Source organism: Pan paniscus, chromosome 7 (assembly GCF_029289425.2).
Source record: "Pan paniscus chromosome 7, NHGRI_mPanPan1-v2.0_pri, whole genome shotgun sequence".
In the NCBI taxonomy this organism is placed as follows: Eukaryota; Metazoa; Chordata; class Mammalia; order Primates; family Hominidae; genus Pan; species Pan paniscus.
In genome coordinates this window covers 72159661-72176129 of record NC_073256.2, presented here as the reverse complement: position 1 = coordinate 72176129, position 16469 = coordinate 72159661, and the positions used below count along the sequence as shown (strand labels likewise).

At 44.4% G+C, this 16469-nt stretch overlaps 1 long non-coding RNA gene across 1 annotated transcript in view; it reads right to left on the bottom strand.

Moving 5' to 3' along the window:
- The window catches only part of LOC117981402 (uncharacterized), a 63976-nt gene that overhangs the window by 18692 nt on the left and 28815 nt on the right, over nucleotides 1–16469 (bottom strand). The window contains exon 2 of the long non-coding RNA XR_004672901.3: nucleotides 14331–14484. This is a non-coding gene — a long non-coding RNA (uncharacterized LOC117981402). The remainder of the gene's footprint in view (nucleotides 1–14330; nucleotides 14485–16469) is intronic.

Genomic DNA, 16469 nt, shown 5'->3' with positions numbered 1-16469 from the left:
ACTGGGTTACTGAAAGTTTAAGTGCTAGGATCACCGAGCCAGTCTGTGACTCTAGCCGAGGCGCTTATCCAGGGGAGATTTGGCCCCTCGCCTCTGTCCTTTAAAATGTGGATTGGACTGGCCAGGAGCAGCCAGACTCGGGTTAAATACTTGTGCTGTTTGATTTCCTTTTATTTTTCTGATATGTGTTCTCCTTGGAAAAAGAAATGGACCAGGAAAGGTAGATGGAAATCTCCTTTAAGATGAAAAATGCTCATAACACATAGAATCACTGGAAGCACTTACATTGCCATGGAGAACGAAGGGGTCATCATCACGTGGATGTTAGCTTTTTTAGCAGCTTTTTTGTGCCCTACCTACGTCTGAGTGCCTCGATTCCACCTTCATGGCAAATGAAACAGGGGCCTCAGAAAGCAAGGGGAGGGGAAAGGGAGTTGATGCGCCTCCTCTCCATTGTAGAGAAGGCCTTGCTGCAAGCATCACTTCAGATTTGCCTCTGCTTGTGCATAAAGGCCCAAAAAGAATGAACTGGACAAACATTCTCATGGACCTCTGGAAAAAACAAACTGCATTTTGCAAGTTTTCCCATTTTTCCCGGAAATGTTATGCTCTAATCAACCTGGTGCTCAGCTGCAGGGAAGTGTTTGTGGTGTCCAAGCAGTGGCTGCTGCCCAGAGAGAGAAACTACTTGCACCTCCATTCACTCAATCCCATCCACATCTTTTCCCAGGGTACCCGGGCTCATAAACTCTAGCAGATCTCCACCCAGGCATGCTGGGGTCTATGTTATAAGAGGCAGCATGTGGTAGAAAGGGGCTAAAATGAGAGTTAGCAGGCTTCAGTTGAGTCCATCTCTGCCACTTCCAAGTCGGGTAACTGGGTAAGCTAGTTGACGCTAAAACCCTGGCAACATAATGCAGGGTGCAGGTGAAGAACAAATGCAATGGAGCTCAACAAAGGGCTTTGTGAGCTCGAGAGCACAATTCGATGTCACCCCCTCCCTGACTAGCATGTGGGCTCCCCAGGTTGGAGCCCCTTTCCCTCTCCCCTGCATGTCCATCGCGGGCTTCAATGTGTCTGGCAGGCAGGTAAGTGCCCCGATCGCACACAGCCCTGGGACCTCTGCAGAGGTGGCTGCGAGGAATGACACGTCCTTCCTTGTATCCAAGTCATCCTTCCACAATCACAGGACCTCTTTTTTGTTCTCAATTGAGAACATTAGGAGAGCTCTCTACTCTCACTGTGGTGGCTCCCTTGCCTATCCCATGCACCCTGGCAGGAGGTCAGTGAGGGCAAGATGGGGAGACCAATCTCTCTCTCTCCCTGATTCTCCACCACTCTCCCCCACCCTACCCCCATCTCTCTCTGCCTCTGTGTATGTTGGTGCTTCTCTGCCCCGCCACTGTCTCTCCCTCTCTCTCTGCCTCTCTCTGTCTGCCTTTGTCTCCTCTCCTCCCTCTCTCTCTCTCTCTCTCCCCTCCTCTGCCTCTCTGTCTCTTTCTCCCGTCTCTGCCTCTCTCTCCCTCTGCCTCTCCCTCTCTCTCTCCTCCCTTGTCTCTTCCTCTCCGTCTGTCTGCCTTTCTCTCTATCTCTGCCTCTGTGTGTCTGTTTGTGCTTCTCTGCTCCCCGCTGCACTGTCTCTCCCTCTCTCTCTGCCTCTGTGTCTGCCTCTCTCTTTCTATCTCTCTCCCTCTCTCTGCCTCTGTGTGTGTGTGTGCTTCTCTGTCCCACCCCTCCACTGTCTCTCCCTCTCTCCCTGCCCCTCTGTCTCTCCCTCCCTTTCTCTCTCTGCATGTGTGTGTGTGTGTGTGTGTGTGTGCACGCGATAGTGCTTGCTTCTCTGGCCGCCCGCCCTCTCCTGCTGTCTCTCCCTCTCTCTCTCTCCTTCTCTCTGTGTCTTTCTCTCTTTCTCTCCCTCAGTCTCCTCCTTTCTCTCCCTTCCTCCCTCCCTCTGCAACTGCCACCCCCGAGCACGCTCATATTCCAGCTGCCACTGTGAGGTGAACACAGTCTCCACCTGCTTCAGGGGTGTGCTGCACAGAATGGGGAACCTGGCTTGGGAATTCCAGTTTGCTGTTGAGACATTTGGCTGTGGAAATGGCTGTTCCACTGAAGAGTGAGCACTTCGTCATAGAGACAGCATCTGTTTTGCCTCATGGGGAAAGGAGAATGATAGTTATTCTTTTTATTATGAGAACACCAGGCTGTGCCAAGTACATTATTCCCATGCAGGGGAATTTTACTAGCACCATTGCCCTCCCTCCTCCTCCCCATTCCGTTCCTGCCCAGTGTTCTCCCTCTCCCATGACAGTGTCTTTCCCCAGCATGAGATTGCAAATGTCATTTCCTGGCATCATACTTATGAAGGGGAATGAGAAGACATTACCATTTTTATTAATTATATTCTGGGATTTTACAAAAACAAATTCATCTTAATTCTAAGAGACTACAGAATCAAATTCATCATGAAAGACTCCCATGATCACCAGGTCAGTTTTTTAGTAGATTGATAATGGACCTGTCACTCTTTGCCATTTCCACCCAGGAAAATTGAAGTGCGAATTTGAGTGACCGTCTGTACGTCCAAAATGGAAAATGGCATTCATCAGACTACTTCTTTCTCTTATTTCATGTGTAACTCCTTAACAGAAAACAACTGCTGCACACGGAGGGCCTTATCAGACACGGGACAGGGACCACAGTATTAGCACTCAAGTGCTCATAGCCTTTCCCCCACCAAGCCCATCCATTCTGTGCACTGTTGGCCCCAGGGGAGACAAGGTAATTTTCTCCCTTCCTGGTCATCTTGGGGCCCAGACCACCAGCTGGAGAAATGATGCAGAGAGAGCAGGTAGGAGCTCCCTTCCAGGTGGGAAACGCAAGGCAGGCAGCCTCCTCTGACGATGCTGCCGTGGCTGGACTGAAATTGTGCTCACTTCCACTCAAGTGAGCAAAGCACATCTGTGTTGCTTATTTTCTACTATTGATCTTTCCTTCCTTAGTCTCCCACCCCATCAACGCCACTGTACAGCAAGGGAGGGGAAAAGGACTTTTAAACGTGTCTATTCACAGGAAAGCAGTGTCCTAAGGCTTCTGACTGCCTCCTTCCTCACTGCAACTGTCATTTCAAGCGTATGCTCCTTCTCCAGCCTCTCCTGCCACAAGAGCACCCAGCGGGTGGGATACACATGGAGTTACCATGTCCCCAGGTGGGCAAGGGAGACACAGGTCTCAGGTCTGTGGGCAGCCAGTGTAGGCCCTGCTGTTTGGGCTCCTGCTGGCCTCTGCAGCAATGCAGTCCTCTCTGCCAGGCCCTGCTCACCTCTGCTCCTGAACCCTGCACCTGGCATCTCAAGGTCCATGTTGTCTCTGTCATGCGTAGCATCTTTCTCAGCTGCTGACGTGGCCTTGCTTTGGCTCTCTCATCTATTCTGCAGCCCTTAGATAGGATTACCATGCCCCCTTTGACAAGGCCCCTGGGTGTTTACCCTCACCTAGTGATTCTGATCTCAGCCCCTCCGTCTCTCCTCTGGTACACGGGAACTCCAAAATACCTTCCAAGATACTCAAGGTCAAAATAGACTCATGGTCAATAAATTCTGAGCCTCGTCTGTCTACATACACCCACCTGTCATACTATTTATTCTGATGTGGCTGTAGGATGCTTCTGGCAGGGCCCCATGCAAGATGGTGTCAGTCTAGGCCCACCGGGTGAAGAAAAAAGGGCCTGTTGACTTTTAGCTTTGCTGCCATCCCATTCAATGCCACCCTCTCTTTCAAAAGTCTGCGCTCAGAGTGAGATTAATGCAGCAAACAGGGTTCGGTTGCTGCCTTTTAGAAAGGCTTGCCCACAATCCACAAGCCAGACAGAGCCACTTCCACAGGGTCATGCTCTTCCTTCCCAAAGGGGCTTCTGCCTTGTCCTCTTTTCCCGAATCATAAGGACTATTGGAGCAAAATGAGAAAGCCAGCTTGCAGGTAAGAGAAAATCCAAAATATTACTCTAATGATACTTTCTCCCCTCAAGCCTTCTACTAAATAATAATAATGACACACAGTTGTGGTCATTGTTAAAGAAAAAGGAAACACAGCAATCCATCTCAACATCACTGAATTTAAGTAATCAATGACTATAATAAGAAAGGGATGATTTAGGGGAAATTCTTATAGTGACAAAATGTTAGAACTAGAAGTTCCAGAATCATATAAAACATTTAGGACCTTTCTATTCTGTAGATGAGAAAGCTGAAATACTGCAAGTTGAAATGACTCATCCTAGATCCCAGGTCTAGTGAAGAGTGAGCACCAGAAATCACACGTACTAGACTACCAGCAGTCAGATATAATCAGCCCCCAAATCTCCTGTGGTTCACTATATATAAAAGAAAAAAAAAAAACAAGGAATATCCAACCAAAACAAGGTAAATACACAGGAGGGTTCACTGGGCAAGAACAGATGCAAACCAGAGAGATTTTGAAGAGCCTGGGGTCTCTAGACAATTCGGCACTGCTGTGGATTGCATGTTTGTATCCCCTCTAAATACATATGTTGAAGCCCGAGCCTCCAGTGTGATGGTATTTGGAGATGGGGCCTTCGGGAGGTGATAAGGTCATTAAAGTGGAGCCCTCATGAATGACATTAGTGCCTTACAAGAAGAAGCAGGAGACAGCTTGCTTCCTCTCGCTCTCCCCATGTGAGGTCTGAAATTGTCTACAAACCAGGAAGAGGGCCCCCAGCAGAGTCTGACCATGCTGGCACCCTGATCTCAGACTTCCCAGACTCCAGACTGTGTTAAATAAATTTCTGTTGTGTGAGCCACCCACTCTATGGTAATTTTTTATAGCAGTCTGAACAAACTAAGACAGGCACTTCAAAGAAAACGTCAATGCCATATTGGGCCATTTACTCAACAAGTTCTTAATAACAGTGTGCTATGTGCCAGGCACCATGGTACATCAGGGCAGAGCCGTAAGGAAGAGTAAAACAGCAACCTGGGAACTGGAGACCACACATTTCAAGAAGCAAATGAAAGAGGCCACTGAGCAAGAGGTTGGGATAAAGAAAGACAGAAATACAAGGGATAGTCCAGATTCTAAGCACCATATTTGGCAAACCCCACACCATTTAGAAGATTGCACACAGAATCAACCATCTGCCCCAGGCAAGAAACTTCTAGGCTGCTTCTTGCTAAGGCAGAAGTCTCTCCCAATAAAGAATCCTCAGGAATGTGCCCTGCACACCAGCCCCATCCCACCAGACCCTTCCTGCTCCCCACCTCATAGACCTCTCTGGGACAACACCTGTTTCTAGCTTGGCTACTTTTCTGCTGGAAAATAACCATGTGTACCTACCAAAGCAAAGGCTTCTGGTTATGTTACCAGAACACCAGGGGTTTGGCCTAGGTCCTCCTGCTTGCCATACAGCAAAAAGCCGAGCACTGAGACTTTTATTGCCAAGGAAGAAGGCTTTAATCAGGTGCTGCAGCCAAGGTGATGGGAGCCCAGTCTCAAACCCATCTCCCTGACCTACTAAAACTAGGGGTTTCTAAGTAGGGAAGAAACGTAACAATGTGTACAAGCAGGATAAATGAGGGGTCCTCCATCTCATTGTCTGGATGTGGTGATCTGGTGAGTTTCAATTCTTTGACACTTTCTTTGAGAGACCTGAAGGTCATTTCCTGAGGAAGGAACTCAGATTAAACAAATGTAAGGTGTAAGCTTTAAGACCAGAAGGGTCAAGTTCTGTGTTTATGCAAGAAACTATCTATGGGATTATTGGGTTGGTTTCAGTTAGCTAAATGTTCACCTTTCCATTGACACTATTTGGACACAAATTTCCTCTCTGTTTTCCTCTTCCCCTCCTCTCTACATTTTTTGCCTGTGCAAAGGAAACTTGGAAAATCAGAACAGTAAGAACAATTTTTCAACCACCATGATTCCAGCAAAAAGGATTTTCTAATCACAAGAAATCCTCCAAATGGAGACACAAAATTCTTCACTTAAACAAGATTGTGCTTTATAGAGTGGAGGAGATAAATGTTTCATGTAAACCCCTGTAAAATATTTCTGTTGGTAAAGTATGTTAGATATACAATTGTTATCAGTAAGTATTTTATAACAATGAATTGCATTGTAAATGCGACATCTAGAAGGCTTTTAAACTATTCCTTTTAAAAAATTTACATCTTCCTCGTTCCAAAAACGTTTAAGGTGGGGGAAAATCCTATTACTAGTTGTATGTGGTAGTTTCCTTCCATGTCACACTCTCAGAGTTTAGCATAGCACTAGATCTGTTGTTCACATTGCATTGATGGTTGACCCTTAAACAACACAGTTTTAAACTTTGAGGATCCACTTACAGGTGGATTTCCTCCTACTTTGCTGCCCCTGAAACAGCAAGACCAACCCTCCTCTTTCTCTTCCTCCTCAGCCTACTCAACATAAGATGATGAGGATGAAGACCTTTATGGTGATCCACTTCCACTTAATGAATAGTAAATATATTTTCTCTTCCTTACAATTTTCTTAATAATAACATCTTTTTCTGTAGCGTACTTTATTGTAAGAATATAGTATTTAACACATATGATATACAAAATATGTGTTAGTCAACTGTTTATGTTATTGGTAAGGCTTATGGTCAACAGTAAGCTATTAGTAGTTAAGTTTGGGGAAAGTCAAAAGTTATACGTGGATTTTTGATTGTGCAGGAGTTCAGCGCCCCTGACTCCCAAGTTGTTCAAGGGTCAATTGCACGTACAATGCTATCCTGTTTCATATTTTATTGTCCATAAGATGGAAAGTAGACACATGTTGTAAAATTTTTGTGCCATAATTTAACTTTTTTCCCTTTTTGGTAATGCCATGATATTTCCATAATTCAGAGAGAATTGTGGACTACGTGAATGTCCTGCTACACCACAACGCATGCCTAACCCTTCAGAGACCTCACTCTTTCTTTCCCCGGTCTCACATCTATTGTGATGAGATGATGCAGTGATGGGCATGCACCCTGCCTGAAGTTCTTAGCCCGAATTGAGCTCTCCTCATTTGGACTCAGACAGCTTTCCTGGTTTCTTGGCCCACAGGCCCCATACACTGCATGCCCTGGCTACTCTGATGCCTTATGCTCCTACTTTCCTATTGTCACTCCTTACTTTCTCTCCACCTGGGGATATTCTTCCCCAAATCATGCCATGAAATCTCCCTCATCCTCCCCCTCTCTCCAGACACACTTTCCTGGTGTTCAATTTTCAGATAATTGTTTCTTTCAGTTACTTGGATTCCTGCCTTATTTACCCATCTGTATGTGGAATCGGATCTGTCACTTTGCTGCACACTCTGCTCCCACTCACCCTTGGATCCTGACCAATGCATCCTATCATCAGGTCCCATAAGCCTTGAAAGGCAAACCTTACAGACCCTCATTCTTCAAGCATCCCTTCATTCATCCGACAAATATTTCCTTCGTGCCTAATATGTGCAAGGGCTTCCGTAAGTTGGGGCTGACTCAGGAATACCTTACCCTGTGCTTTTGGTCAGCTTTTTGCTTGGTCTCCTCTTCTTGGCTCTGAATTCCTGGCCTATGCCTCATCCCTCATACCTCATACCTATGCCTCAGGACCTGGGCATTAGACTTATCTTCCTGACATCGCAGAGCTGAATTCCACTATCCTCTCCAGTTCCTCATGATCACTTTCTGCTCCTGGACTTGGCCCCACCAAGCCCTATTCCTGAGTCAACACTAGATGGTTCCCCAGCAGGCCTGCAAGCCTCCATCCCTCCATTGCTGCCCTGCCATGCAACAGTCATTTGTTTCTAGATCCATAGTATGTGGGTCTTTTACTGAAAACTAACAATAAAAAATTAAATTAAAAAATCCTCAAGAGGAGGCAATTAATCTATTAGTCTAGTTACTGTGTTTTTCCAACTATGTATTGTACAGCAGAAGCTCTGTTCCTTTCTATTTTGTCTCGGTGAGGTTGCATGATGATATTTCCTGACTTTGACTTTCAACTATTCCTGAGCCTCTTTGGCTTAGCAAATGATTAGGTTTGAGCCAAGCTGAGGCTGTCTCAGAAAGTAACTGTGCATTTCTCAACAAGCCAGTGGGGCACTTTGTTCTCTTTGTTCTTCTTAGGTAATTAACACCTGCTCGTTCTGCAGCTCATACAGTCATGAAATGTTGAGATAGAAGCAGGGGAGGGAAAGATCACCTCACCCCACTTTCCATCCTATGTCATAATTCAGCCTATAGGGAGGCTGATGGTGACAGAGATTATTTACGTCACAAGGAATTTCCTTTTTTAGAAGCGTACTTTTGTGTGTGTGTGTGTGTGTGTGTGTTTGACTGAGTTTCTCTCTGTTTCCCAGGCTGGAGTGCAATGGCACAATCTCGGCTCACTGCAACCCCAACCTCCACCTCCCAGGTTCAAGAGATTCTCCTGCCTTAGCCTCCCAAGTAGCTGAGATTACAGGTACCTGCCACCACGCCCAGCTAATTTTTTATATTTTTAGTAGAGACAGAGTTTCACCATGTTGGTCAAGCTGGTCTCAAACTCCTGACCTCAGGTGATCCACCCACCTCAGCCTCCCAAAGTGCTGGGATTACAGGAGTGCACCACCGCGTTTGGCCGGAAGTATATTTTTTCAACCTTTCTACTTATGGTGGGTTAAATTGGAGCATTGAGCAAGTGACAAATGCCCTGAATGTTCTTGACCTGCCAGTCTTCCTCTGTCCAGGGCTCATTGTCACTGATGGAGGGCAAAGCAGTGGTCCAGGCAGCCACACCAGCCCAGCCAGCCCTGTAGGGTCAAAATGGTACATCCAGGCCACCTTGTCCTTCTGTTATAGTGAACCAAGTGATAACTCCCACGACTTTTCTCCCAACCATCTTACTACTTTTAGAGGTTGTAAAAAATGTCAGTTTTCCATGAGATGTCCTTCCAGTACAGGAATGATAATTATTATCATAAGTACCAAATAATATAACACATGTAAAATGCCTGGCTGTTCTGTATGGTTAAATAAATGATCATGGTATGATTTCACAGATCACTCAGTTTACTGCCATACAAAGAGATATTTTTTCTTTTGGGTCACAATGCTTAAACGTGAACACATCTTACAGGGAATACCCTCGATTAGATGAAGTCCATTTACCACATAGTGGGTGAGCTTCAAACTTAGTAAAGTCAAATTGCTCAAGTGGGATGGAATCAGGCCTCTGTGGAAAGGAGAGTCTAATCAAAGACTGAGGTGTACCTTTACACAAGCAGTTCTCAGAAGAGATGGCATCCAACGCAGCAGAGATCTGTGACTACTAGAAGGCACCTGGAAGCTGGCTTACTTTGTTTTGTCAGAGAAGTGGCTAGTGGAGTGCAGCCTAAGCTCTCAGAGTATCTGTGAAACTCTGGAGTTTCTATGTATTTGAAGTTCAGCAGCTGACATGTGTGGTCTCATAATGTGTGATGTCACATTCTCAAGACAGCAGGAAAACCCTCCAAGTTCTCCTCACAGCAAAACATGTCACTCACGTAGAAAACTACAAAAGTGGAATCATTTCAAGGCTCCATAATACTGGCACAGTATCTGGCACAGAGAGGGCATTTGAGAGGCACTGGGTTTGCAACAAATATTTTAAGAGATCTAGGTATCGGCCTTTGGTTTTTTCTCTTCTCTAGCTGTTATCCAAACCTAATTAGTGTCCCCTTATGACATGGATTGGTAAGCAATTCTTCCTCATATTCTGGCATAAACTATACACGTGAACATAGCCTCATCCACCCCCTCAGGCATAAACTGTAAATAAACGAAGTTCTACTTTTGCCTTGTAAAATGTATACCCTTTGTCATATCTTTATTTTGAAAAAATATAAAAATTTTCATTTATAAATAAATGAAATAAATGAAATAATTAAATGAAATTTCATTTAATTATTTCATTTATTTCCCTAGATTTTCAAGAAATAATACCTTAATTTGAATTACAGCAGGGAATTAAAGTTTTTGCTTGGTAAATAGTCCAAAGAGAACAGCTTGACTAATATCATATCTTCAAAGATTGTCATGTGGAGATTTGCCTTGGCTTTTTAGAAGGCAGATATATAACTGTTCAGGTGTCTCTAAATGACCAAAATATCCAAAAGATGACAAAGAATAAGAATGAAGAGCATATGAGAAGGAATCTGAAGTATAAGGAAGCATTTAGCCGGGCGCGGTGGCTCACGCCTGTAATCCCAGCACTTTGGGAGGCCGAGGCAGACGGATCACAAGATCAGGAGATTGAGGCCATCTTGGCTAACACGGTGAAACCCCGTCTCTACTAAAAATATCCAAAAAAAAAAAAAAAATTTGGCGGGCATAGTGGCGGGTGCCTGTAGTCCCAGCTACTTGGGAGGCTGAGGCAGGAGAATGGCGTGAACCCAGGAGGCGGAGCTTGCAGTGAGCCAAGATAGCACCACTGCACTCCAACCAGGGCAACAGAGCAAGACTCCGTCTCAAAAAAGGGGGGGGGGAAGCATTTAAATGACTGTGTTTACAATCTTAAATCAACTCTATTAAGTAATAAATAGTGAAAGTTGCATTGACACTTATATATATACATTTTTTTTTTTAAGACTGAGTTTTGCTCTTGTTACCCAGGCTGGAGTGCAATGGCACGATCTCCACCTCCCGGGTTCAAGCTATTTTTCTGCCTCAGCCTCCTGAGTACCTGGGACTACAGGCGCACGCCACCATGCCCAGCTAATTTTTGTATTTTTAGTAGAGATGGGGTTTCACCATCTTGGTCAGGATGGTCTCAATCTCCTGACCTCGTGATCCACCCACCTCAGCCTCCCAAAGAGCTGGGATTACAGGCATGAGCCACTGCGCCTGGCCCAGTTAAAATATTTTACTCCAGGATTACAAGAACGGTAAATTTCTTTATTCAAACTTGTAGTGGGTGAGCTCTTTTAATAGAATATTTCATTTTAGTCTTCATCTTTCTTCACAGTGATACCTTAGTTTGTACAACATTGTACAATTTTCAAAGATACCATCGTAAACCCTTAAGCCTTTTAGAAATCTTACAAGTCAGGCTGTTTGACTCCCAATCTGGTACTTGAGCCTCTTCAATGCATCCAGCATCCGGATGCTCACTCCTGGAGCCTCTGGCAATCCCACACCTCCCACAATGGGGAGTCTGTTTCCTTCTAACACAGCTCATTGCACATTTACGGCTCTGTACCTCAAAGTCATCTGTAAATATTTTACTCCTACAACACGGAACTGTACATTGTATTCCTGTAAGATGTTTATAAGACTGATATTGAAATGGGAAAAGTTCCCTTTCCCCTCTCAGATAGCATGGGATGGGGGTGTGGCTCACTTCTTCAGTGCTCAGACCTCTAGGGGAGCATACAGATGGGCAGGCTCTGGGGCTCCAAGTCCACAGCAGTGTCTGGGGGTGAATGCTTACAGCTCCTGAAGTCCCAGTGAGCATGTGTTACAGGATGCTCTTTTAGTTTAGCTGTCCATAGGCAGCTTGTGTTAGTCAGCTCAATTAGACCCTCTACCTCATCACAAGGACAAAGGGCTTTCTGTATCCCTGGGTTCTTGTGTTGGCGTACCAGAAAAATCGGATCACACGTGGCCTTGGAGAATGAGTGCAAGGTTTCATTAAGTGGAAGTAGCTCTCAGCAGATGGGGGAGCCAGAAGGGAGATGGTTTTCCCCTAGAGTCGGGCCCTTGGTGGCCCAGGCTCTCCTCCAACTGCCCCAGCCAAACTCCATGTCCTTCTGCTTCTGCCGGTCAGTGGCCTACTGGCGTGCTGGTGCCTATTGGTGCATTCCTCTGGACGTTCAGCTGCCTGTGTGTTCCCCCACTGATGTGTTCCTCTGGAAGTCCAGCTGCCTGTGCTTCTGCCTACTGGGGTGGGGGCGGGGGGCAGTGTTTATAGGCACAGGATGGGCATGGCAGGCCAGGGCGGTCTTGGGCAATTCAACCTTTGGGCAGGAAATGCCTATCCTCACCAAGGTCCGTGGGGGTGGAGGCTTAGCCAGGGGCCACGCCCTCCTCTACCCAGCATTTCCCTTCCCAGCTTCAGTATCATTTAAAGGGACCATACTCTTTCCTTCCCAGCACTTCAGTACCAAAATTACTATTTTAAATGAAAAACATAGAAATTTTATTCCAACCTGTATCATTATTCAAACTAATAAAATACAACCCAAATTTAGTCATTATGCAAGAAATGTTCTCTAAGGATGAGGAAATGAGGTTTAAACAATGCCAACTGATGCCGAACTATCCCTCAACAGCTGAATCACAAAGCTGAAACCAGAACTCAAATCTGCTATTTCCTAGTAACTCTGTTCAATAACATCTCATTTTCAATCAATAGGCCTCCAACTCCCTCATAAGACAATATACACATCAAATGATGAGACCAGTTACAACTAGTGTGGTCTTTTCCTCATTGATGTGGCTGGAAATTTTGACTCCAAATAAAGCCTAGACTTTAGCATCTTGCCTCTAAGACAAATCAGATTTTAAAACTTAACTGTTATTTTCGTAAAACAAGCAATAGACTCAGCCTGGTTTAAAATTCAGTACATCACCAGATGTTTCTTTCACCAAAGAGAATCACAGGCATTGTGTAGGAATGACACCTGCCAATTCTTAGAATGTCTGATTTCAATAGTACATTTTTAGCTGAATGGCAATCATGGAAATATAAGCTGCATTTGGTTCTCCAAGATTCCAGCATTTGGAGCTAGGTACTGTTGCTTTAAATATTATATAAGCATTGAAATTTACATGCCTACCAGCACTAGCATGAATTAGCCTCTTTGAATCATGAATATCCTTAAAACAAAGCTATGAGCAAAACATTAGCAATTTCTAAGTTGCACTTACTTTTGACCATAATGGTCCCAGAAATATTTTTCCTAGGCACTTTTTATTTACCATTAATTATCAAATTACTTTAAATTGGCAGTATTTTTAAAGACACTATATAATTATGTGTCTCATATATCAGCAGGTGCTCACATTACTCAGAGTTTTTCAGTCATGGGAAAGTTAATTATAATAACCTTAATTGTTTCTCTGCTACAGTAAAAATGGACCCTGAAAAATACCACTAGGGGCTTAATGTTTGACACACAGATAAAAATGAGCAGAGATTTTTTTTTGTAAGCCGCTGCATTAAATCACATAATTGGACAGAAAAGATTTAGGTGCAATTTGTTTTTGTAATTGTATTCTAAGTGGTGTAATTTTTAATTATACACAGAGAGTTCAATGTTCATTCCTTGAATTTTTAAGCTGAGATTTTTCTTTTCTACCTGCAGCTCCTTTGTTCAGGCTTGCTTCTTTTTTGACATGGATTATTTGAATTCCTAACTCAACAATAAATTCACAGCTTCCTAAGTTTTACTTGTGCAATGGTAAAATGAAAAACATATAGCTTGGGAAATACAGCACAACTCTGGAAAAAAAGTAATAATCATTTTCTCTAATTAAGAAATTTTTTGAGAATGGTATAAGGTTGTTCCTTTCTATCCTTTCTTCTTTAGGCAAAGATCAGCTGCCTTTGACGTCTGACACAATCACATGCATATAATGTGACAGTCACCAATTCTGTACTTTTCCAGACATCAGTCCGTACTCCCTTGCCTTCACCTCAGTTTTAGTACAGCAGGAAGCCCACAGCCATGCTGTTAATGGCTAACGTCGTGGTTGTTGTCCCTCGGCACCCCAGTGTGTGGTTTCCTAGCTTGATTTGCCCAGAAATGTGTCAGAGACTGAGTTGTAGCTGATGTACAGGGTCCAACTCACATCAGACTGATTTGGATGAAAACCCAAATAGGCAATCACACTTTCTAGTAGAAAATCTTGTTGGGGCATCAACATTAAGATCTGAAAATATGGCCGGGCGCGGTGGCTCACACCTGTAATCCGAGCACTTTGGGAGGCCGAGACGGGGGGATCACGAGGTCAGGAGTTTGAGATCAGCCTGGCCAACATGGTGAAAAATCGTTTCTACTAAAAATGCAAAAATTAGCTGGGCATGGTAGTGGGCACCTGTAATCCCAGCTACTCGGGAGGCTAAGGCGGGAGAATCATTTGAACTTGGGAGGTGGAGGTTGCAGTGAGCTGAGATCGTGCCACTGCACTCCAGCCTGGGCGACATGAGTGAAACTCCAACTCAAAAATAATAATAATAATAATAATAATAATCTGAAGATATTTGAGGGAAAATGCATACCAGCAATAGTAGTAGTAGCAGCAGCAGTAGTAGTTAACTGACCTAAAGAAAGAAAAGACCAATATCTGGACACACCTTTTAAGTGTTGGGCCCCATTTCCACAGTGAACCTTGGAATGGATTGGTCCTCAGCTTTCTTCATGTCTCTTTTTTCAGACCCTGAGTTGCCTCACTCTTTCTTCTGACCACAATAAGCATTACTTCCTTTCAAGAAGACTGCCAAATCTGCCCTTAGAAAAGACAAAAACAAACATAATTTAGAAAAAACTTAACTGCAAAAATATGCTTCAACTAGGTATTCAAAGTAGTGAAAAACTAGAGAAAATGTGGTAGGTACAGTGGAAAGAGAACAAGCTTCAGAAAGCCATCTCATTATTTGGAATCACAACCCCTGCTCAGAAACATACCCTGATATGGTTTGGCTCTGTGTCCCCACCCAAATCTCATGCCGAATTGTAATCCCTACATGTCAAGGAAGGGACCTGGTGGGAGGTGATTGGATCATGGGGGCAGGTTCCCCCGTGCTGTTCTTGTGACAGTGAGAGGGTTCTCATAAGATTTGATGGTTTTAAAAGTGACTGTTTCCCCTGTGCTCTCTCGCTCTCACTCTGTCTCTCTCCTGCCACCATGAGAAGATATACCTTGCTTCCCCTTCACCTTCCACCATGACTGGAAGTTTCCTCAGATCTCTCCAACCATGCAGAACTGTGAGTCAATTAAGCCTCCTCTCTATAAATTACCCAATCTCAGGTAGTATCTTTATAGCAGTGTCAGAACAAACTAATACAGAGGACTGGAGGCTGAGGCAGGAGAATTGCTTGAGGTTAGGAGTTCAAGACCCGCCTGGGCAACATAGTAAGAGCCTGTATCTACAAACTATACAAAAATTAGCTGGGCATAGTGTTGTGCACCTATAGTCTCAACTACTGAGGAGGCTGAGGCAGGAGGATCACTTGAGCCCATGAGTTTGAAGCTGCAGTGAGCTATGAATGTGCCACTGCACTCTGGCCTGGGCGACAGGGCAAGATCCTGTCTCAAATATATATATATATATGTTTATCTGGTCTTTTCCCCCAGCTCTTAACACAGAGCTTTAAAACTCCTTGGCATTTCCTGAGTGATGGAAGTAACTTTGTTACGCTAAGGAGGTGATTAGTGGTGGGTGTCTGGATAGCTTCAGGAGGGGGAGTTGGTCCCAGAGAGACCATGTGTGTATTAGAGAGCTGGACTTTCAGCCACCTAACCTTTGGGAAGAAAAGCTGGAGATCGAGTTCAATCAAGTGGCCAATGGTTTAATAAAACCCCAATAAAAACCCTTGCATCAAGGCTCAGAGGAGCCTCTTGGTTGGTGAACTGATGATGTGCAAGGAGGGCAATTCTTTGAGGACAGGGCATGGAAGTTCTGCCTCTGGCTCTGTGCTTATCCCTTGTAAAAAGAAAATAAAATCTTTGGACTCCACACTTGATATGCCAAAGAAAAAAGTTAAGCTTGAGAACTCAAATGAAACAAACAAAAACTTCCTCCTTTTGTCCTCAGAGAGCTGTGATTCCACATGCTTACTTTACCTGATTTAAATGTATATCTACCAAGAGCAAGATGCATGCACAACTGACTTTTCCCCACTTCTGTCTTTGGACAGGTAAAATGTGGATTCAATGAGCATTAATCAAAACCTCACAAGAATGTAGCCACTGGCCTCATTGCCTATCTTCCTCTTTCTAGTTTCTTTCATCATTTCCCTCCTACCCAATCTTTCCCGTTTAAATATTGAAGTCCTCAAAACCCTCTTTGGAAAAGGCACAGGCCACAGATCCTATTGTGATTTGTGTTTCTTTTTCCTGGGTGCACCTTCGGCCTTGGCAAAATAAACCTCTATACTGATTGATATCTGTCTCGGACACTTTTTGGTTTACACCCTTATAATAAAACTGTAAGAGGCCAGGCACAGTGGCTCACGCCTGTAATCCCAGGACTTTCGGAGGCCAAGGAGGGCGAATCACAAAGTCAAGAGATGGAGACCATCCTGGCCAACATGGTGAAAACTTATCTCTACTAAAAATACAAAAATTAGCTTGGTGTAGTGTCATGTGCCTGTAGTCCCAGCTACTTGGGAGGCTGAGGCAGGAAAATCACTTGAATCCGGGAGGCAGAATTGCAGTGAGCTGAGATTGTCCCATTGCACTCCAGCCTGGTGACAGAGCGAGACTCCGTCTC